This window comes from Callithrix jacchus, chromosome 1, assembly GCF_049354715.1.
Source record: "Callithrix jacchus isolate 240 chromosome 1, calJac240_pri, whole genome shotgun sequence".
Lineage (NCBI taxonomy): Eukaryota > Metazoa > Chordata > Mammalia > Primates > Cebidae > Callithrix > Callithrix jacchus.
In genome coordinates, this window is record NC_133502.1 from 143,427,845 (window position 1) to 143,452,331 (window position 24,487).

Genomic DNA, 24,487 nt, shown 5'->3' on the forward strand with positions numbered 1-24,487 from the left:
TCTCTAAATAAATAAATAGAGCTCATCCCATCAACAGCTACAATTTTACACCAAGCACAACAGGGGAAGTGACTTATCCCAAGACACACAGAACGTTAATGACAGAGTGAGGATAGAATGAGTCTTCTTAAGGCCCAGGCCAGCAATCTACCACCCCAAAACCAACCATACCCTCGAAGTTACTATATTTGTATTCATTGTGATATACTATATCCAAGTATTAGGCAAGCACAGATGTAAATGTAAATGATCAAATATAGCAGAATCTTAACCAAACTTCTCAAAACTGCATGTTCTAGCTGTCTTAATTTTCTGGTTAATAGAGATTGACACTGAAAAACGAACCTCACAATACCATCAGAAAAAGAAAACAAGGGAAAAAAGAAACAACACATACTAGTCCTGTCCTTAGACACATGCAGACAGCTGTTGTTTTCTTTTTAATAATAAATCTTTGCTATAAAGTAGTGGTGGTATAGTACAAATAGCCCTATCAATAACTGACTAGTTGTGTGACATTATTCAAGTCAATCTCTCTGCAACTCAGTTTTTACACCTTTAAAATGAAAAGACTGAACTAGATAATGTGAGGTGCCTTCCAGCTCTGAAACTCAGGACATCTAAAACACTAAGCATGTTTTCTTACACTTTGCCAAGTTCTCCAGAAAGTGCCTGCCCCTACCCCCAGATAAATTCTAAGTATGTTATCACAGGTTGAAGTAGACCCAAATAATAAACCAGTTAAAACATGCAACTGATACCTAGATCTCCTCTATAAATACTTCTAACTCTTATTAATAATAGCTTTTTGGTAGAATTACCTTTTCGGTATCACTATTTACAACACAGGAACTACTCAGAGACTTGCCATGATTTACAACATTTGGGAGGCTTAGGCAGGAAGATCTCTTGAGGCCAACCATTTGAGACCAGCCTCAGTAACAAAACAGGACCTCATTTCCACAAAAAATAGTGAGCCAGGTATGGTGCGCATAACAGTAATCCTAGATAATTGGGAGGCTGAGGCAGGAGGATTGCTTGAGCTTAGGAGTCAGAGGTTGAAATGAGCAATGATTGTGTCATGCACTCCAGCCTGGGTGACAGAGTGAGACCTTATCTCTTAAACAATAAACAAAAACATCTATCTGCAGGTCCTATAATGAGGTAGGAGCAGGGGAAGTTGCTTAACTGGAAGCTTTCTGTACTCCTCATTCAGGATACTGGAACACCTCACTGAGGAGTACCAATATCATGTTTTATTTTTCATAGTTCTGCTATTTGATGTAATTTTGGAAGCTCACTGATCTAAAGGCTGGTCTAGGTCTTTCTCCCTAGAATACAGACACTATTGACAAACACTGGTTCTGTTCACAAGAACTGCACTACTGAAAACCCTCATGTATTTATATACTATCTTATATTGTCATGAGACTGTCCCTTTTTTTCATAATTTTTATTGTGGTAGAATATAAGTAACATAAACCTCACCATTTTAACCATTTTTAGGCATAAATTCAGTGGCATTAATTAACCTAATTAACTCTTCAAACTCAGTTATATAGTTGTGCAAGCATCATCACTCTCTATTTCCAAAATTTTTCATTGCTCCAGACAAAATCCCTGTTAAGGGATTTTGCAATAACTTCCCACTCCCATTGTCTTTTACTTATTTTTTCAATAATTATATTCTCAGCTGGGCATAGTGGCTCACGCCTGTAATCTCAGCACTTTGGGAGGCCAAGCTGGGTGGATCCCCTGAAGGTCAGGAGTTTGAGACCAGCCTGGCCAACATGGTGAAACCCAGTCTCCACTAAAAATACAAAAAATTAGCAGTGTTGTGGTGGATGCCTGTAATCACAGCTACTCGGGAGGCTGAGGCAGGAGAATCACTTGAACCCAGGAGGTGAAGGTTGCAGTGAGCTGAGATCTCCGTGCTTTTTATTTTACTTTTCAAATTAAAAAAAAATTATATTCTCAAAAGACTTGATAACTTTTAAACTATGATACGCTGCCACCAGGTGGCAAGAGAGTATCATAGCTGCCCAAAATTGGGAGGAAAGGCAGGAAATCTCTAGTGCTTTCTCCAAGAATTAGAAAAGTAAATTCTAATTCAAAACCACCTAGATACATAACTATAAATTTCTACAAGTTTTAATTCCCCCAAAAAATCTATAATAACTAAACTCATGCAAACTGCAAACAAATAATTTCAGGGAACAATTTTTAAAACCAAATAAAGCTCAAAATAAAAAAACTTATTGAATGTTTCCTAATTTAACACTAAGTTTCAAAATTAACCTAGGGCCAGGCACAGGGCTCATACCTGTAATCCCAGCACTCTGGGAGGCTGAGGTGGGTGGATCACCTGAGGTCAAGAGCTCAAGACCAGCCTAGCCAATGAGTTAAAACCCCACCTCTACTAAAAAAAATACAAAAATGGCCCAGCACAGTGGCTCATGCCTGTAATCATAGCTACTCAGGAGGCTGAAGCAGGAGAAGTACTTGAATCTGGGAGGCGGAGGTTATGGGTGTGGTAGCTCATGCCCATAATCCCAACACTTTGGGAGGCTGAGGCAAGTGAATCACTTGAGGTCAGGAGTTCAAGACCAGCCTGATTAACATGATGAAACCCCATCTCTACTAAAAAAAAAAAATTCCAAATTAGCCGGGCGTGGTGATACACACCTGTACCACTTTGGGAGGCTAAGGATACTTGGAAGGCTGAGGCAGGAGAATTGCTTGTATCAGGGAGGCAGAGGTTGCGGTGAGCCGAGATCGCGCCACTGCACTCCAGCCTGGGTAACAAGAGCGAAACTCCGTCTCAAAAAATAAATACATAAATAAATAAACAAACAAACAATATATGATTTTTTATATATTGGAGTCTCACTCGGTCACCCAAATTATATATTGTTTGTTTATTTATTTATTTATTTGTGTATTTATTTTTTGAGACGGAGTTTCACTCTTGTTACCCAGGCTGGAGTGCAGTGGCGCGATCTCGGCTCACCGCCACCTCCGCCTCCTGGGTTCAAGCAATTCTGCCTCAGCTTCCCGAGTAGCTGCGACTATAGGCGTGCGCCACCATGCCCAGCTAATTTTTGTATTTTTAGTAGAGACGGGGTTTCACCATGTTGACCAGGATGGTCTCTATCTCTTGACCTCGTGATCCACCCGCCTCGGCCTCCCAAAGTGCTGGGATTATAGGTGTGAGCCACCGCGTCCAGCCTAATTATACATTATTTTTGAGATGGAGTCTCACTGGGTCACCCAGGCTACAATGCAGTGGCTCAATCTCGGCTCACTGTAACCTCCACCTCCTGGGTTTAAGAGGTTCTCCTGCTTCAGTCTCCTTAGTAGGTGGGATTGCAGATATAAGCCACCAGGACCAGCTAATTTTCTACATTTTTAGTAGAAACAGAGTTTCACCATGTTGGCCAGGCCAGTCTTGAACTCTGGACCTCAAGTGATCCACCCACCTAAGCCTCCCAAAATGCTGGGGTTACAGGCATGAGTCTCTGTGCCCGGCCTAATTTTAAATTCTGTAAACAGGTTTTCAAGGTTATATATTTATGCTAGTTAACAAAAACTGTGTTGTATCCAACTAAACTTCATTACCTACAAATGTGAAAAATCAAACTCATCAGTATTCAACTCCCATGTGTATAAAGAAATAAATTCCTAAGAGTTCAAACTGCAAATGCATTTTTTTTTTTTTGAGACAGAGTCTCACTCTGTTGCCACGTCTAGAATACAGTGGTGCGATCTCAGCTCACTGCAACCCCGTCTCCCAGGCTCAAGTGATTCTCATGCCTCAGCCTGAATAGCTGGGATCTCAGGCACAGACCACCATGTCCAGCTAATTTTTCCTTTTTTTTTTTTTTTTTGAGACAATGTTTTGCTCTTGATGCTCAGGCTGGAGTGATTCTCCTGCCTTTGCCTTTCAAGTAGCTGGGATTACAGACATGCGCCACAACGCCCAGCTAATTTTTTGTATCTTTAGTAGAGATGGGGTTCTCCAGGTTGGTCGGACTGGTCTCAAACTTCCGACCTTAGGTGATCCACCCGCCTCGGCCTCCCAGAGTGCTGAGATTACATATGTGAGCCATTGCGCCTGGCAATTTTTCCTGTTTCTACCAGAGTTAGGCATTTCACTGTGTTAGCCAGACTGGTCTCTAACTCCAGGTCTCAAGTGATCCACCTGCCTCGGCCTCCCAAAGTGCTGGGATTACAGGCATGAACCCCATTTTTGCACCCAGCCTTGCAAAAATGAAATATTGTACTTTATCTTAGTTGAGAAGGTTTTGTTTCTTTAATAGTAAGCACAATACTAAAAGGAGTCAACTCTCAACTATCTTCAGAAGGAAGCTAAGAAGCCAATAGTAAAGTGCACTCAGTTAACTTAATTCATTTTTTCTTGTACAAATTGCCATTTAATAAAATCACAGAAAAGGTAGCCTTCCCATTTTTTTCTAGCATCAGAGGGAGTAAAAAGTTCAACCTGGATGAATTTTCTTGACAACAATCCAATAAATAAATACATATATTTTGAGACAGTCTCATCTATCATTCAGGCAGTGGTGTAATCTCAGCTCACTGCAACCTCCACCTCCTGCCTCAGCGATTCTCCTGTCTCAGCCATCCCAGTAGCTGGGCTTACAGGTGTGCACCATCACACCTGGCTAATTTTGTATTTTTAGTAGAGATGGGGTTTCACCATGTTGGCCAGGCTGGTCTCGAACTCCTGTCCTCAGGTGATATGCCTCTCAAAGTCCTGGGATTACAGGTGTGAGCCACAGCAGGTGGCCTCAAACAAATAATTTTTACTTCAACCACATTTAACCAAAATTATTCGAAACATAATATGCATTTCTATGAGTTATAAGTCACTAAAATACAAAGTAATTTTAAACTTTTCATGATATATAAACATCACTAACATCAATTATCAAACTTTTTGATGCTTGCTACTTATAATAAGGAGAACTAAACATTTACTTTCATGTATCTCAGGCTCTTGGTTTTTCTCAAGGATATATCCTGGGCTCTGGGTTGCCAGTGAAGGCTGTCGCCTGCTGGGCTGAGGGTTTCTCTGGGCCTCTTCCTGCAATTCACCTCTCAACCTACTGGACACTGAATGTAATGAATACTCACTGTTTTTCCCATTCCAGGCTATAGCACAAATACCTTGTATCTCCTTGGTTCCAGAACTGTTATATTCCACATTATGCCAAGAATGAAAACCAACAGATTGGGCCATGTTGACCACTTTGCTAACTTATGTAATCGTCAGTATGTTTTAGAATTATAAGATATTAGAACCTTAATAGTACAAGTATAAGAGTTCTACCTCCCTGTTTTATAAATGAGTAAAAAGTCTGGAAGATTAAGTAACTCATTAAAGGTCATGGGGTTGTTTCCCGGCAGAAAACATATTAACAGTCAGAACCGCTAATTTCTAGTCCAAGTGCTTTTTGCACTACTTCATCAACACCCACATCTTACAAGATTATATCATGCATTAAAGTACAAACTAATTAAGGAGTCCAATTTTGCCCTAATTCTTCAAATTCATGGATGCTGGTCTTTCCAGAAATAAAACAAAACCCTAAAATCTGATTTCTGCTAGATGAAGTTGTGTTAAAATAGAACTAGCTTTATCACAGGTACTTGCTTTCTTCCCAAACATGAAGGCATTGGATTTATAGGAATCAATCACACTTAAACTAAACATAAGATACAACTATCTTCAGAAACACACATACAACATATAGGTAACACTCTGGAGTAAGGCATGCTTTAAACAGACTTCCTGGGCCAGGCGCGGTGGCTCACACCTGTAATCCCAGCATTTTGGGAGGCCAAGGCAGGTGGATCACGAGGTCAAGAGATTGAGACCATCCTGGTCAACATGGTGAAACCCCGTCTCTACTAAAAATACAAAAAATTAGCTGGGCATGGTGACGTGTGCCTGTAATCCCAGCTACTCAGGAGGCTGAGGCAGGAAAATTGCCTGAACCCAGGAGGCGGAGGTTGCGGTGAGCCGAGATCTCGCCATTGCACTCCAGCCTGGGTAACAAGAGCGAAACTCCATCTATATATATAAACAGACTTCCTCTAACTGAATTTAAACCATTTAATTGGCAATAACCTATTAACTGTAACTTTCTCCATTGAACTGTAACAGAAAAATATGCATATATCCCTCCAACTGAGTTCTGCCTCCACTATGAGATTCTGAAAGTCTGTGACAGGCACAGACATTAATATTTACTTAAATAGTTAAAAAGCCTTTGTTGGAAATATCTTTAAAACCCTTATGTATAAATTTTGTTGTTGATGGTAACAATTAAGGCACAGGTTCCCAAACTGAAGTTCACAGGCTTAACAAGTTCATCAGGGGGTTGGGTGCAGTGGTTCACACCTATAATCCCTGCACTTTGGGAGGCTGAGACAGGCAGATCACTTGAGGTCGGGAGTTCAAGACCAGCCTGGCCAACATGGTGAAACTCTGTCTCTACTAAATATACAAAAATTAACCAGGCGTGGTGGCAGGACTTCAGGAGGTCTGGGGACTCCCTAAAAATGTACACCAAATTCAGAATGCATGTGCATTTGTACACATGTTAGGTAAGAAGAGCCATAGCTTTTATCAGATCCTCAAGAGAACCATGATGCCAAAAAGATTCTACTGCTTTAAATAAAACAAAGCTTTTAAGCAGTGGAGGCAAGGCAGCCCACTAATGGCTGCAGAATGCACAACAAAGGTTGGCTCTCCTCACATACGCCAACGCTTTTGGAATGCAGAGCCTCAATGTAGTAGCAATACTGAGAAACCTAAGTTCACTGGTCACAAGATAGGGAGACAAGTCCACTGTATATCCTGACCAACATATTACCAGAGCTGCTGTCTTATCCACAGAGTATCAAGACATTCTGTAAGAAAGACTGCCCTCCGGCCAGGCATGGTGGCTCATACCTGCAAATCCCAGCACTCTGGGAGGCGGGTGGATCATGAGGTCAAGAGATCAAGACCATCCTGGCCAACATAGTAAAACCCCATTTATACTAAAAACACAAAAATTAGCTGGGCATGGTGGCACAGGCCTATAGTCCCAGCTAATCGCTTGAACTCCATAGGCGGAGGCTACAATGAGCAGAGCTTGCACCACTGCACTCCAGCCTGGCAACAGCGCTAGACTGAGTCTCAAAAAAAAAAAAAGCAAAGAAAGATTGCCCTCCATAGTTACACACTGTAAAGACTAAAGAAGGGATAGAAATGTTCAGGAGGAATCCCTAGGGTAAGGGCCTCCCAGCAAAAACACTCCCTGAAATTACTTTATCTCAATTAGTACTACCACTTCCTATAGATAAATTTAGTAACCTCTGTTAACGTATTTACTCCTTTTATTTGTCCAAAACAAAAATCTCTCTGTCAAACATTAGGAATGGGGCACCACCTTCATTTTGGTTCACTTGAGTATTTTGTATTTAGAGAATAAATCCATTATCATGGTTTTAGAAGCTGTGAACACAAATCCCTTGTTTTCTGACACTGAAGAATTCTTTTGTATTTAATACCCTGGACATGTGAATGTGAAAGACAGAGTATGTGTATGTTTGTACACACTCCATCACAGGCTACATAAAACATTAACTCTAATTATTGTATGGTGCTTACAAAGAAATCCTGCTTTCCTTCTACCACCCCTAAATACTAATTTTTCACTTTAGAGGCTTATGGATTTTAGGAAAGTTTATTTTCATTTCCATCTTCTACTGTCATGTACATATTAAAAATCGGTTTTAAATGATTTTAGTTTTTTCCCAAAAGAAAATGGAGAAAGGATTATGTAGTCAAGAAATCTGCGCACACAAGATACTCTGTGGCAATTGGTAACATCAGCACAAATGTTCTATTTTACACCTATGTATTTTTAGGCTATTGCTATCCAATACTGCATAGGAAACTTTTTTAACTTAATGCAAACAAATGTTTTTCTAACTTAAACAACAGAGAATTAAATCCATTTACGAAAACCATACTTCTTAATATCTAAAAACCCTACTTAAGGCCAAAATCAGTGCTTCCAATTAGAGATCACAAATGTTAACTTTAAAAACAGTTTTCGGACCGACCTTCAGCGGAGCTGCGGCTACCATGTTCTCTCATGCAGGAGTCTCTGGGCTGTCGGCCTGGACCTTGCAGCCGCAATGGATTCAAGTTCAAAATATGGCAACTTTGAAAGATATTACCAGGTGACTAAAGTCCATCAAAAACATCCAGAAAATTACCAAGTCTATGAAAATGGTAGCAGCAGCAAAATACGCCCGAGCTGAGAGCTGAAACCAGCTCGAATATATGGATTGGGATCTTTGGCTCTGTATGAGAAAGCTGATATCAAGGGGCCTGAAGATAAGAAGAAACACCTCCTTCTTGGTGTGTCCTCAGATCGAGGACTGTGTGGTGCTATTCACTCCTCCATTGCTAAACAGATGAAAAGCGAGGTTGCTACACTAACAGCAGCTGGGAAAGAAGTTATGCTTGTTGGAACTGGTGACAAAAATCAGAGGCATACTTCACAGGACTCATTCTGACCAGTTTCTAGTGGGATTCAAAGAAGTGGGAAGAAAGCCCTCTACTTTTGGAGATGCATCAGTTATTGCCCTTGAATTACTAAATTCTGGATATGAATTTGATGAAGTCTCCATCATCTTTAATCGATTCAGGTCTGTCATCTCCTGTAAGACAGAGGAAAGGCCCATCTTTTCCCTTAATACCACTGCAAGTGCTGAGAGCATGAGTATCTACGATGATATTGATGCTGATGTACTGCAAAATTACCAAGAATACAGTCTGGCCAACATCATCTACTACACTCTGAAGGAGTCCACCACTAGTGAGCAGAGTGCCAGGATGACAGCCATGGACATCGCCAGCAAGAATGCTTCTGAGATGATTGACAAATTGACATTGACATTCAACCGCACCCACCAAGCTGTCATCACAAAGGAGTTGACTGAAATCATCTCTGGTGCTGCAGCTCTGGATTAATGAAAATCAAGTTCCATCCTCAGACAAGAGGTAAAGAAGGAAGAAAATTCAGCCAGCTGATTTTGTTTTTAGCTTACTGCTGCTGTCTTTGTCAGAAAAAACTGTTTCTCCATTGTTTGAATTACCGAAGACAGCAAGATATTTGTAAATTATCTTACGATAAACAACTTAAATAAGAAAAAAAAAGTTTTCTTATGGTTTCTTAAGATTATGATCAACTGCCTACAAGATACTAAGAATGCTGCCTACAGGATGTTGAGGATTAAAAACAGTAATGACCAATAAATATACCAGAAATTCCAATTCTCTCATTTATTGGCACAATATAATTGTTTCATCTAAGCACAGAGTTAATTACCCAAACACTTCCATCATGATTCCAAATAGATGTCTAACAAACAAGGAAGCCACTGACCAAAATGGAGAAAGCCCGTCTCTACTAAAATACAAAATCAGCTGGGCATGACGGCACATACCTATAATCCCAGCTACACGGGAGGCTGAGGCAAAAGAATGGCTTGAACCTGGGAGGCAGAGGTTGTGGTCAGCCAAGATCACGCCATTGCACTCCAGCCTGGGCAACAAGAATGAAACTCCATCTCGAAAACAAGGAGGCTGAGCGCAGTGGCTCGTGCCTGTAATCCCAGCACTTTGGGAGGCCAAGGCAAGTAGATCACCTGAGATGGGGAAACCCTGTCTCTACTAAAAATGCAAAAATTAGCAAAACTTAACTGCGCATGGTGGTGTGCACCTGTTATCCCAGCTACTTGGGAGGCTGAGGCAGGAGAATCGCTTGAACCCAGGAGGCAGAGGTTGCAGTGAGCCAAAACTGCGCCATTGCACTCCAGCCTGGGCAACAAAAGCAAAACTCTGTCTTTTAAAAAAAGAAAAAAAGTCTGCCCAGGGATGTAAACCCATGAATGAGTGGTGCTAAGTTGTGAGCTATAAAGGAAAAAGAAAGCCAGAATACAATGAAAGAGCAGAGAGGCAGAACCTTCTTTAGACTCAGTAGTCAAGGAAGCCTCAGAAGAAAGCTGAGAGCTCATGGATAAGAATGAGCAGAGTACTCAAAGGACAGAACAAGAGTATCCTATGCAGAGAAAACAGCTTGAAAGAGACAGGAAAAACTGTGTAAACTCAAGTGCAATGGGAAGCCACTGAATAGTTTAAGTAACCATGTGACCCGTTCTTTCAAAAGCTCTCTCTGGCTGTTTTGCATTGAAAAAATGGGAGAGACCAGAGAAGAAGTGTGAAGACCAGCTGAAAGGCTACTGCAACAGTTCAGGGGGAGATGGGATAGCGTCAGTGAAAAGAGTCAAAGAGGCCAGGCGCTGTGGCTCACGCTTGTAATCCCAGCACTTTGCGAGGCTGAGGCGGACAGATCACAAGGTCAGGAGTCTGAGACCATCCTGACCAACATGGTGAAACCCTGTCTTTAAAAAAAAAAAAAACAAAGACGTCGAAGAATACAAAATACATTCTGGAAATGAGTTGGAAAGGGCCTGGTGAAGAGTTGTGTGGTGGGGAGTTGTGGGTAGGAAAAACAAAGATGCCAAAAATGACTCCCTAGATTCCTGGTTTAGGCAGTTCAGTGCCCATTTCTGATGGAAAAAACTAAGGGGAAAAACAGCTTTGCTAGATAATTTCAGTTTTGGATATGTGAAGTATGAGCTCCCTATAAAATACAAATTTGGGGAATCTCAGCACATAAATGATATTTAAATCCTTGAAAACAAATGCTATCATCCAGAAACAGAGAAGAGAGATGAAGGAACAGGCCCAAGCCCTAAGGAACTCACATGCAGTGATTGGGGAAAAGGGGTGGACAAAAAGTATATGCAAAGGTGAGAGGAAAAACAAGAATTATGAGATTACAGAAGCCAATAGGCTGGGATCCAAGAAAGAGAATGAATTCTGTAGTTAACTCTGGTAAGAGATGCAGTGAGATGTGGCCTGAATAACCACTGGTTTGGCAACTCAACATCATTGATGACCTTGGCAAGAGCAGTTTCTGGGAACTGGAAGAAAGGATCAAGTTGACGTGGGCTGAAGGGTGACTGACTATACATACACCAAGCAGCCTGTTTGCAACTCAGCAAACTTCCCAGCTATCTATCTATTACCAAGATGCAGGTAAATCACCTCATCTCTCTCCTGCTCTACCATAACAGGCTCCAATTGCTTTTCCTGCTTCAACGCTTACCCTCCCCTCTTACAACCCATTCTCAGTGCAGGAGCCAGAAAGATCCTAAAAAGGAAGTCATACCACACATCACCACTCCTCTGCTCAGTGATCTCATCTCATTCAGAACAAAGGTCAAAAACAAGTCTTCCTAATAGCCTAGAAGGTCACCATTTTACCTCTGAACACTGCTGGTCCTTGAATACAGCAAGTACTTTTGCGTCAGAGCTTCTGCACTTAAACAGCTTGATTCCTAACTTCCTTCAGGTCCCTGCTCAAATGTCACTGCACCAAAGAGGCTTTCACTGACCAATTGATTTTTTTTTTTTTTTTTTGAGACAGAGTCTGGCTCTGTCACCCAGGCTGGAGTGCAGTGGCATGATCTCAGCACACTGCAACCTCCACCTTCCAATTTAAGTGATTCTCATGCCTCAGCCTCCCAACTAGGTGGGACTACAGGAGGGTGCCATCACACCTGGCTAATATTTGTATTTTTAGTAGAGATGGGGTTTCGCCATGTTGGCCAGGCTAGTCTCCAAATCCTGACCTCGGGTGATCTGCCCGCCTTTGAGCCACCGCACCCCACCTTGATTTACATTTTTTTAAAGGAAAAACAACTTTATTAAGGAAGTGAAGGAATAAAGAATGGCTACTCCATAAGCAGAGCAGCCTGGTCAACTGATTTAAATAGCACTCACTTTCATCCTTTGCTTATCTTTGCCTAACCTGTTCTATTTTTCTTCTTAGCACTTATCATTCTTATGGTATATTTATGCTTACTGTCTGTCTCACATCATGAGGACACAAGCTTCATAAAAGTAGAGGTTTTATCTGCTTTTGTTCACCACTGTGTAGCAAGTATGTAGGTCTGGTACACCATAGACATTCATTTGTTTGTTGCAATGTAAGTCATGAGAAAGGCCCCGTCACATTATGAGATAATAAACTGGCATTTTCAGTTTGATACAAACCTTCTGTTATTTAGATAATATGAGTCTGATTACCAACAGAAATGCAAGGAAAGTCTCATTTCTGGACCCATGAAATAGAATACTAGTTTTTCAATGCTCTAAATGTAGGCCTTGAAAAACTCACAATTATGCCATCCTGCTGGGCATCTCCTTGTAGACTCCTCAAGGAGCATTTCTATTCGAATTTCAATATGAACTGTTTACCTTTTGGGTAAAGCAAGGTACACCAGACAAAAAAAAAAAAATCATCATTTGTAATAACACAAAGACGTAGTCACGGAGGGTTCTGATGAATCACACAAAGATATGTACATATTATATTTGAACAAAGGCAAGTATGTATGATGCACTGGGATTAGGTAATTCTTCCAAATAATTGAACCATGCTCTCCAGTCTGTCTACTTAATTTTCCTAATCATCCCTCTAATCACCAAGAAACAGACTAAGCTATTTTTCTCTGCAAACTCCTCTGTTCACAGAAGAGTAAGTGACCAAAAAAAATTATCTTCTAATTCCTTGTAAGATCAAAGCTCTGGATTATGTAAATGAAATGCAAGCCTTAATCACAGCTTTGAAATCATATTTGTATCAGATTATCAGTCATCTATATCTACTTATGTAACCCTACACAAATTCTGTAAAAAGACAAATCCCGGAAACCGCAAAATTCACCCAATGAATTAATGTACATACACTGTATAGCTAAGAATGGAAGGAAACAGCAAAACAAGTTAAAATACAGATAAATCTAAATAACTATTATCAATCTAACTACATAATTGTGTGAAACATTTTTAAAAATCATTTCCAAAAATATGTAACATATAAAGATAACAAATAAAATTTCAGATTTGCAAAGAAAAAAAGTAAAGAAAGCAGAGAAGTACAGTGTAATAAAATGCTTGTTTTACAATTATCAGGACTCAAAAAGACACTATTTAGTGCTCTGCCTCTGACATTAGAGAATTTTAAACGCCTTTTTAAAATCTGCATGGACCAACAACACACAAAAATGTTTAATATCATTAGCCATTAGGGAATGCAAATCAAAACTAAAAGGAGATACCACTTCCCACCCACTAGGAGGGCTGTAATCAAAAAAACATAACAGAGAAACAAATGTTGGCAACAATGTGGAGAAATTAGAACCCTCGTACAATGCTGGTGGGAATATAAAATGGTGTAACCACCTTAAGAAACAGCTTGACAGGCTGGTCTGATGGTAGTGGGTTATCAGAACTTATTAACATTAGTGTCACTAAAGTTGGTATACAACCCCCCACTGCTAAATTTGACTGGCTTTTAAAAAATATATAAAAAGAAAAAAGAAAAAAAAAGAAACAGCTTGGCAGTTCCTCAAAGGTTAAGCACAGAGTTCCATTTGACCCAGTAATTCTACTCCTACATAGGGGTGGGTTCGTGTTTTATAAGAGAAATGAAAACGTATGTAAAAACTTGTACACAAGTATTCACAGCAGCATTATTCATAATCATCCAAAATAGGATGCAATCCCTATGTCCATTAACTGACGAACAGATAAAATACATCTATACAACTAATATTGACCCATAAAAAGGGAATAAAGTGCTGATATATGTTACAACATAGATGAACCTGAAAACACTATGCTAAGTGGAAGAAGCCAGTACTGTTCATAAAAGTGCATATTGTATGATTCCATTTATATAAAAGGTCCAGAACAAGCTAATCTGCAGAGACAGAAAGTAGATAGCTGTTGCCTAGGACTGAGGTGGGAGGAAATGGAGAGTGACTGCCAATGAGTGGAGGATTTCTTTTCAGGGAGATAAAAATGTTCTGGTATTCTAGATAGTGGTATTGGTTACACAACTGTGAAAATACCAGAAACCACTTAATTGTATACTTTATTTGGGTAACTTGTATATGTAAATTTATATTTCAATAAAGCGGTTAAGAATGAGGTAGCAGGCACAATGGGAGGCTTATACGGTACTTCCAATATTTTATTTCTTGACCTGCTTGGTAGTTACACACGTGTTCACACTATGATGATTCACTGAGCTGCAAAGTTACAAGATATGAAATATTTCTACACGTATTCTGTACATCAAAGATTTCAAAAATAAGTCAATTTATAAATACTGACTTGGAAAGAGACCGAAGATGTATTATAAAGTGAAAAATAAGCAAGTTTCAAAACAATATCCATAGCATGGTCCAACTTTTTGTAAATGTATACACAACAACACTATGTATCTTTCCTCACAGATCTCCGCAGAATTCAAATAAAAGAACTTTTGTTTTCTCTAATATATATTTCTATAATATTTTAATTTTGCCACACATATTTTTATGATCAGAAGACAATAATGTTTACTTGTAAAAAAAAAAAAAATCTCAAGAAGGCATAAAGATGGCTGAACACAGTGGCTCGCGCCTGTAATCCCAGCATTATGGGAGGCTCAGGCAGGCAGATCACCTGAGGTCAGGAGTTTGAGACCAGCCTGGCCAATGGAGTGAAACCTGATCTCAACTGAAAATACAAAAATTAGCCTGGTGTCACGGCACGTGCCTGTAGTCCCAGCTACTCAGGAGGCTGAGGCAGAATTACTGGAACCTGGAAGGTGGAGGTTGCAGTGAGGTGGAGGTTGCAGTGAGCCGAGATTGTGCCACTGCACTCCAGTCTGAGCAACAGAGAGAGACTCCGTTTAAAAAAAAAAAAGAAAGAAAAAAAAGTATAAAGACAAAATAAAGAGAAAGTCCTGAATTAGTATACAAAATTATAGAAATAATAAACCCAAGAATAGATTCTGAAAAGATGATCATTTAAAAAATAATAGCGCCAGGCGTGGTGGCTCATGCCTGTAATCCAGCACTTTGGGAGGCTGAGGCAGGCAGATCACCTGAGGTTGGGAGTTCAAGACCAACCTGACCAACAAGAATAAACTCCATCTCTACTAAAACTACAAAATTAGCCAGGTGTGGTGGCGAATGCCTATAATCCCAGCTACTGGGGAGGCTGAGGCAGGAGAATCGCTTGAACCTGGAAGGTGGTGGTTGCAGTGAGCCAAGATTGCGCCACTGTGCTCCAGCCTGGGCAACAGAGCGAGACTCCATCTCAAAAAAAAAAAGTGCAATAAAATAAGGCCAGGCATAGTGGCTCATGCCTATAATCCCAGCACTTTGGGAGGCCAAGGTGGGTGGATCACCTGAGGTCAGGAGTTCAAGACCAGCCCAGTCTCTACTAAAAATACAAAAATTATCTGGCTGTGGTGGCACATGCCTGTAACCCCAGCTACTCAGGAGGCTGAGGCAGGAGAATCGTTTGAATCCAGGAAGCAGAGGTTGCAGTGAGCAGAGAAAGCCCCACTGCACTCCAACCTGGGCAAAAGAGAAAGACTCCATCTCAAAAAAAAGCAACAAATTTGATTGCTACTACACACACACACGCACACACACACGTAACAGTAATAGGGAAATTACATCTTTTCCAACCATTCAGAATTATGAAAAAAATTAAGATGTCTACTTAAAAGTTTTCAGAATTATTTTCAGAGTATATATCAAACCCTTTGACTATCACTGAAGTAAGGAGAGTCAGTATGCGGCAAGAGAAAACAGCACAGTGCAAGGAGGCTGCAGCTCTGAGCTACGGGGCCTGAGAGAAGAACCTAGCCCTCTGTGGGCCTGTTTCCTCAATATGACAATAAGGAGATCAGATTATGACTCTGCTGCTCTCTGCTTCAAGAGTCACCAACTGAGTGGGTCAGGCCATTTGGGATGTAAGATCGCTACAAAGAACAACACCATTAGCAGCAATAATAAAACCCACTACAGCTTTTCAACGATTTATGCGCACTTCCATACATCATCTCCATATGTAAATGTCTGCCCTCCTCACACAGGGTAATTTGTGGACACACACCAAAATGTTACCACCTCTGGAATTATAGTAGGGAAAAGAACAAGAATGGAGGATCCATCACTCAGGGTCCCAAAAGTAAAGAGACGGAAAATACAAATTAGAAATAATCTGTAAAAGAAATAATTACAAAGTTGGGGGTAAGAGCTTAAACTATGGGGATGGAACAGAAATCAGGACTAGTAAAGGCGGAACAAGGTTGAGCATCAGTGGCTCACACCTGCAATCCCAGCACTTTGGGATGCCAAGGCGGGAAGACAGCTTAGGAGTTTGAGATCAGTCTGGGAAACATAGCAAGATTCCATCTCTACAAAAAATGTTTAGAAACTAGCCAACTGCAGTGGTGCACGCTACACCAGCTACTCAGGAGGCTGAGGTGGGAAGACTGCTTGGACCCAGAAGTTCAAGGCTACAGTGAGCCCTGATCGCAGCACTGTACTACAGCCTGCTGGACAGAGCAAGATTCTGTCTCAAAAAAAGGGGGGGGGGGGGGCAGGACAATATTGCTTCCAAAGAAGATAAGAGACAGAGATTACCAGAACCTGGGTATATAATAAATGCTACCCTGAGAGGTGAAGGGATAAATATTCTGACCTCCTTCTCCTCTGGCCCTTCAATCCAGAGGGCCTGAGAGTTCTTTATCTGGGTCAAAGAGGCAGGTAGAAAAGAATAGAGGATAGATCTGGAGAGGTAAAGAAAAGATATCCAACCCAGATTTCTTTTAACTTTTTTTTTTTTTTTTTTTTTTTTGAGACGGAGTTTCGCTCTTGTTACCCAGGCTGGAGTGCAATGGCGTGATCTTGGCTCACTGCAAACTCCATCTCCTGGGTTCAGGCAATTCTCCTGCCTCAGCCTCCTGAGTAGCTGGGATTACAGGCACGTGCCACCATGCCCAGCTAATTTTTCGCATTTTTAGTAGAGACAGGGTTTCACCATGTTGACCAGGATGGTTTCGATCTCTTGACCTCGTGATCCACCCGCCTCAGCCTCCCGAAGTGCTGGGAACAGGCTTGAGCCACCGCGCCCAGCCCTCTCTTAACTTTTTATAAAATTAAATACATGAGTCTGGCATGGTGGTTCATGCCTGTGATCCCAGCACTCTGAGAGGCCGAGGCAGGTGGATCACTTGAGGTTAGGAGTATGAGACCAGCCTGGCCAACATGGCAAAACCCCATCTCTATTAAAAATACAAAAATTAGCCAGGTGTGGTGGTGAGTGCCTGTAATCCCAGCTACTCAGGAGGCTGAGGCACGAGAATTGTTTGAACCTGGGAGGCAGAGGTTGCAATGAGCTGAGATCAAGACACGGAACTTCAGCCTGGGCAATAAGAGCAAAACTCTGTCTCCAAAAACAAACAAACAAACAAAAATTAAATACACAAGGTAAAACTATAATCTCTTCATTAAAAGTAAAACCTTACATAGAAACCTGAAGTCCCACCCTCCATAATCCTAGATCCTTCTCTCCAGAAGTAATCATCTTTGCTAACATCAGTTAGGTGGGGTTTACTGTTGGTCCTTTCTATATAGAGAAACTTTCTATATAGACATATCACAATAAAATATAGATAAGTGTTTTACGGAGTACTATTTGTTTAACATGAATGGTATTACTCTACTGCTTTCTTCAATCTTTTTCCCCCAGTATTTTCAGTTCGGTTAGAAAACAATGTTCAGGCCTGTTGCAGTAGCTCACACCTACAATCACAGCACTTTGGGAGGTCAACGCAGGTAGATCACCTTAGGTTAGGAGTTCCAGACCAGCCCGACCAACATGGTGAAACCCAGTTTCTACTAAACACAAAAAATTAGCTGGACATGGTGGCGTACACCCGTAATCCCAGCTACTTGGGAGACTGAGGCAGGAGAATTGGCTTGAACTTGGGAGGCACAGGTTGCAGTGAGCTGAGACTGTGCCATTGCACTACAGCCTTGGCAACAAGAGCAAAACTCCAACTCAAAAAAAAAAGAGAAAGAAAAAATGTTCAAAGCCTTGTGCGGTGGCTCACATCTGTAATCTCAGCACCTTGGGAGACAGAGGTGGGTGAATCACTTGAGCTAAGGAGTTCAAGACCAGCCTGACCAACATGGCAAAAACCACTCTCTAATAAAAAACAGAAAAAATTAGCCAGTGTAGTGCCACCTGCCTGTAGTCCCAGCTACCTGAGAGGCTGCAGAGGAAGGGTCACTGGAGCCTGGGCAGAAGTTGTAGTGAGCAGTGAGCCAGGATCATGCCACTGCACTCTAGCTTGAGTGACAGAGTGAGACCCTGTCTCAAAAAAAAAAAAAGAAAGAAAAAGAAAATAATGCTCAAGAGACCGGGCACAGTGACTCATGCTGGTTACTGCACTTTGGGAGGCTGAGGCGAGCGGATCATGAGGTCAGGCGATCGAGACCATCCTGGCTAACATGGTGAAACCCCATCTCTACTTAAAATGCAAAGAATCAGCAGGGCGCAGTGGCTCATGCCTGTAATCCCAGCACTTTGGGAGGCCAAGGCGGGTGGGTCACGAGGTCAAGAGATCGAGACCATCCTGGTCAACATGGTGAAACCCTGTCTCTACTAAAAATACAAAAAATTAGCTGGGCATGGTGGTCTGTGCCTGTAATCCCAGCTACTCAGGAGGCTGAGGCAGGAGAATTGCCTGAACCCAGGAGGCGGAGGTTGCGGTGAGCCGAGATAGCTACATTGCACTCCAGCCTGGGTAACAAGAGCGAAACTCCGTCTCAAAAAAAAAAAAAAAAAAGGCAAAAAATTAGCCAAGTGTGCATGCCTGTAAACCGCTACTTGGGAGGATGAGGCAGGAAAATCGCTTGAATCTGAGAGGCAGAGGTTTCAGTGAACCAAGGTTGTGCCACTGCACTCCAGCCTGGGTGAGAGAAAGACTCCTTCTCAATAATAATAATAATGCTCAAGAAGCCAAGATGTGATGGATGAGCTTGATTCTCGTGTTTCTTTCTATTCTACCTCAGTGGCTCTCAAAACACACCCTGTCCTTGAGCTACATTAGCATCACCTAGAAACCTGTTTAAAATGCAAATTGCAGATCCCATCCAGTAAGGTGAATCAAAAGCACTGGTGGGGGTGTCCAGCTTTTAAAGTCCAAGAACCACTACTCTGCCTCCAGGTACTCAAAACTTCCTTCACCATCACCTGACGCCTTGCCAGAAATCGGCATTTTAACAAGATCCCTCAGTCTACATCAGGGCCACAAACCATAACCCCTAATTCATAATGCTTCACAACAATTCCCACAGTGTCTGAGTGGTTTCTGGGAATGGAAGGTAGGGGAGGCCCGCTGAAAAAGCAATGGTTTTTAATCTCTTTGAATATGAATCTGTCACTTACCAGTCCTGTGAGAAAAAAACAGCACTGCATGCCCTAGACAAGAATGTAGTGTGTGTGTGACAGAGAGCACACAACTACCATTAAACTGCCTTGGAAAGTTATTCTGCTTAAGTGTCAGTGTTATATCACAAGCTCTAAGTTCTTTTTCTTTTTAAATAAAGAAAATTTTATTTATTTATTTTTTTTTTATTTTTTTTGAGACAGAGTTTTGCTCTTGTTACCCAAGCTGGAGTGCAATGGCACCATCTCGGCTCACCGCAACCTCCGCCTCCTGGGTTCAAGCAATTCTCCTGCCTCAGCCTATCTAGTAGCTGGGACTACAGGCGCGCACCACCATGCCCAGCTAATTTTTGTATTTTTAGTAGAGACGGGGTTTCACCTTGTTGACCAGGATGGTCTTGATCTATTGACCTCGTGATCCACCCACCTTGGCCTCCCAAAATGCTGGGATTACAGGCATGAACCACGGCGCCCAGCCCAGGAAATTTCAATTTTAACCCCAGGCATAATAAAATTACCAAGACTGGCTAACCTTTGTTTCTATCGCTAATATTGTAATAGGAATTCATCACTTCAAAATAAACCAAGGGGACATACCTTACCTTCGCTGCTCAAACAAGGACACCTTTACCAACATCTACCCTCAATTTCCATGTAGTGGCCCCCACTTCCATACAGCAAGAGGGAGGGAAAAATATTTCCAGTATTTCACCTTTAACGTCCTGCTGCCTCCCTCAAAGGCTCATAGATTTTATTTCAAAATCTGAACCCTAACGCCCCTAACTCCATCTCTTTCTTTGCTTCTCTCTCATTTTCCTCCACTGAGACTTCTCTGGTCTGTTGTACTGCAAACTGTTGGCTTTCAGCAAATCTACAGCTGAACTACATACACATTTATGCCTAAGAATCCTACAGCTTCCCTGCTCAATCCAGCTTGACTTGACTTGTGCTTTTTTAAGGCACTTCCAGTTTCACTTCTAGCTCCTACCAGGCTTCTACCCCGCCCCAATGCAACATAGCCCCCTCAAGCTTCCCAGACCCGGAAGTAGCAAGGTCAATTCTGTGAGGCACATATCCAATTTCACTCACCTCTCCTTTTTTTTTTTTTGAGATGGAGTTTCACTCTTGTTACCCAGGCTGGAGTGCAATGGCATGATCTGGGCTCACCGCAACCTCCGCCTCCTGGGTTCAGGCAATTCTCCGGCCTCAGCCTCCTGAGTAGCTGGGATTACAGGCACAGGCCACCATGCCCAGCTAATTTTTTGTATTTTTAGTAGAGATGGTGTTTCACCATGTTAACCAGGATGGTCTCGATCTCTTGACCTCGTGATCCACCCGCCTCGGCCTCCCAAAGTGCTGGGATTACAGGCTTGAGCTGCTGTGCCCGGCCTCACCTCTCCCTTCTTAAAGCAATCTTAGAATTAAAATTTCTAAAGCCCCCTTTCAATTCAATAACTTTTCTTCCACAGAAACAAGAGGTTTTAATTAAACCTTAAAAATAAATTTGAGCCCTGTGTTTTTGATTACATAGCATTGGGAAAAATAATATAACTATTCTACCAAAATTCAGAAGGAAACATGTTTACATCTCAAATGTCCTATAAAAAGATCCTGGTATGCTAAAACTAGTTTGAGTTCGACTCCTACCCCAACCTTTTTAAAATTTCTCCAACACAGATCCAGAATAACTTGTCAAAATCACTTCTAAGGCGGTAATCCCAGCTACTCCAGAGACTGAAGTGATCGCTCTGAGTCCAGGCGTTCCAGGCCAGCCTGGTCAAAACAGTGACTCTCATCTCACAATAACAAAACAAAACTCACTCTGTCAATTCAGACCATTTATTTTTTTTTTTTTAATTTTGTTCTACCAGAAGTTAGACTCAAAAGATGTACAGTTTAGATCAAAAGATCTAAACATTCCAGAGTCAACTTATGACTTCTGTTTTTATCTCAACACAGAAGTCACAAGTTTCACATAAATTTACTTCTTTTTAGAAATGGAGTCTTGCTATGTTGCCCGGGATAGTCTCAAACATCTGGCCTCACGTCATCCTCCCACCTCAGCCTCCCAAGTAACTGCAATTACAAGTGAGCCACCCTATCCAAATTAAAAATTCACTTTAAAAAGTCAAACGTTTTCACTTGTTGCTTTGCTTCTTGGATTTGTTTGGGGGAGAAGGGGTGTTTCTTTTTCAGCAGGTAATGGTAGCTTTTACCTGAAGCTTTAAAATATCCTGGAATAGTAATAATTTCTGTTTTCAACAATATATGCAGTTTTAATAGAAACATTAGATAATTAGATTACAAGAGTTCTTGACTTACATTCCTGCTATTAGCAAAGACAGTCAACAATGTCTTAAAAGAGTCACCAAACATATTAAACTCTAGATATAGTCTAAACCTAAGGTTATTTTTAAAACTCAAAACAACGAGTGTGTAGAAACTCCTCAATTATCTGGATTAATCAGTTTTTATCCTGCCTGTATAGAAACAATGTCCTCCTCCTATAAATTAATTCCATAGTTTAGTAATTTTGAAAGGCAAAGAATTCATTTTTCCTTCCTAGGTATCCCTAAGCCAAGCTTGTCTAACCCGCGGCCCACAACAGCTTTGAATGCAGCCCAACATGAATTCATAAACTTTCTTCAAGTGTGTTTTATGTGTGGCCCAAGACAATTCTTTCAATGTGGCCCAAAGAAGACAAAAGTTTGGACACCCCTGGCCAGCAGTTAGCAGCACTCAAATCAAAAACAGGCCTTATTCCAAAAGTCTGTAAGTGTATCTGGTTTTGGCCTTAGAAGCCCATTTTGCCACAGATCATTTTCTAAATGGGGGTTCCTAGGATGGCCCACCAATACTTATTAAGCTCACAATATAACACATGAAATAGTGAGCTACCAAGTCCAGCCAAGAAGCTTTTTTTCATCTGCTTAAGTGCCCAAACAAGCATTCAGTGAAGATCTAATGTTGAGAATCACCAAGCACAAGACCTTTTCTAAGAAGTAATTTAAATATGCCTGATTTAAAGAGAATCCAGGGCCAGGCACAGTGGCTCACACTTGCAATCCCAGCACTTTGGGAAGCAGAGGCAGGTCGATCACCTGAGCTCAGGAATTCAAGACCAGCCTGGCCAACATGGTAAAACCCCGTCTTTACCAAAAATACAAAAAATTAGCCAGGTGTGGTGGCACGCGCCTATAATCCCGGCTTGGCTCTTCGAGAGGCTGAAGGAGGAGAATCACTTGAACCTAAGAGGTGGAGGTTGCAGTGAGCCAAGATTGCACCACTGCACTCCAGCTTGGGCAACAAGAGTGGGAGGGAAGGAGGGAAGGAGGGAGGGACGGAGGGAGGGAGGGAGGGAGGGAGGGAGGGAGGGAGGGAAAAAAGTGTACTACTCCGATGCAGGTACTCCTACTCCTGATGTAACAAAGTAATGAATGACTTAAAAACTCACATTTTAAAAAACCTAACATCAGCTGGGCGCAGTGGTTCATGCCTGTAATCGCAGCACTTTGGAAGGCCGAGGTGGGTAGATCACCTGAGGTCAGGAGTTTGAGACTGGTCTGACCAACGTGGTCAAACCCCATCTCTACTTAATACAAAAAATTAGCCAGACATGGTGGCGCAGTAATCTCAGCTACTAGGGAGGCTGAGGCAGGAGACATGCTTGAACCCAGAAGGCGGAGGTTGCAGTGAGTCGAGATCGCACCACTGCACTCCAGCCTGGTCAACAAGAGTAAAACTCCGTCTCAAAAAATAAAATAAAACCCCTAGCACAGTAATTCAGAACTTTAAAATAAAAAAAGATATGTATGAGGAGAGACTAGGGCAAAACGAAAGACTGCAAATTATCTTCACTAGCTAAAACAGTGATCAACTTTGCTTGTATTCAGTCTTTCGTTATCAAAACCAATTGCTGTGTTTTTCGGAGGCTACCTGTAATGTAAGATGCAATAAAGCATGATAGCTAAAAATACAGATTCTGGAACTAGCCTACCTGGGTTCATATCCCAGGTAACACTCTTAAATAGCTGTATTATATCCAGTGGGTTGTTTAACCTCTATGTGCTCCAATTTCTTCATCTGTAGAATAAGTATGATATGACTCCCTTAGAGGACTGCAATGAGGGTGCAATGAATTAATCCACATAAAATACTTAGAATAGAGCTTTAAATAATAAAGTACACAATAACTGACCACTATTACCTAGATATTAAAAAATAAGTAGGATTTAGAAAAGTAACTGAAGGGAAGAGACGCATTATAGGCTGAAGTAACAATCAAAGGAACAGAGGTAGAAAAGTCATACACGGGTGGGCAAAAAGGTATTCGTCTATTTCCCTGGAGAATAATATTCAAGAGGAAGAACAGTAAAGACTAGAATAATGAGGACCCAAGAATGCTGGCCCTCAATGTCAGACCAAAAAACATGGCTTTTACTTAGAAATAAGCCATTTAAAAAAAAAAAATAGAAAGGGCCGGGCACGGTGGCTCAAGCCTGTAATCCCAGCACTTTGAGAGGCCGAGGTGGGTGGATCACGAGGTCAACAGATCGAGACCATCCTGGTCAACATGGTGAAACCCCGTCTCTACTAAAAATACAAAAAATTAGCTGGGCATGGTGGCGCTTGCCTATAATCCCAGCTACTCAGGAGGCTGAGGCAGGAGAATTGCCTGAACCCAGGAGGCAGAGGTTGCGGTCAGCCAAGATCGCGCCATTGCACTCCAGCCTGGGTAACAAGAGTGAAACTCCATCTCAAAAGAAAGAAAAACAAGACAAAAAGACCAAAAAAAAAGAAGAAAGAAAGAAATAAGCCACTTAAATATTTGATCTGATTAAATATTTCTTTGCCATGTTTAATTATCAAGGTTATCAAATCATATCACTAGGCCAGGCACTGTCTCACGCCTGCAATCCCAGCACTTTGGGAGGCCAAGGCAGTCAGACCACCTAAGGTAGAAGTTCAATACCAGCCTGGCCAACGTGGTAAAACCCCGTCTCTACTAAAAATACAAGAATTATCCAG

At 41.5% G+C, this 24,487-nt stretch overlaps 1 protein-coding gene and 1 pseudogene across 13 annotated transcripts in view; one reads left to right on the forward strand and one right to left on the reverse strand.

Annotated features, from left to right (window-relative positions):
• RNF38 (ring finger protein 38) overlaps window positions 1-24,487 on the reverse strand; it is a 147,158-nt gene that overhangs the window by 111,205 nt on the left and 11,466 nt on the right. The gene's annotated exons all lie outside the window — the stretch shown is intronic.
• Window positions 8,148-9,162, forward strand: LOC100385515 (ATP synthase F(1) complex subunit gamma, mitochondrial pseudogene; annotated as a pseudogene).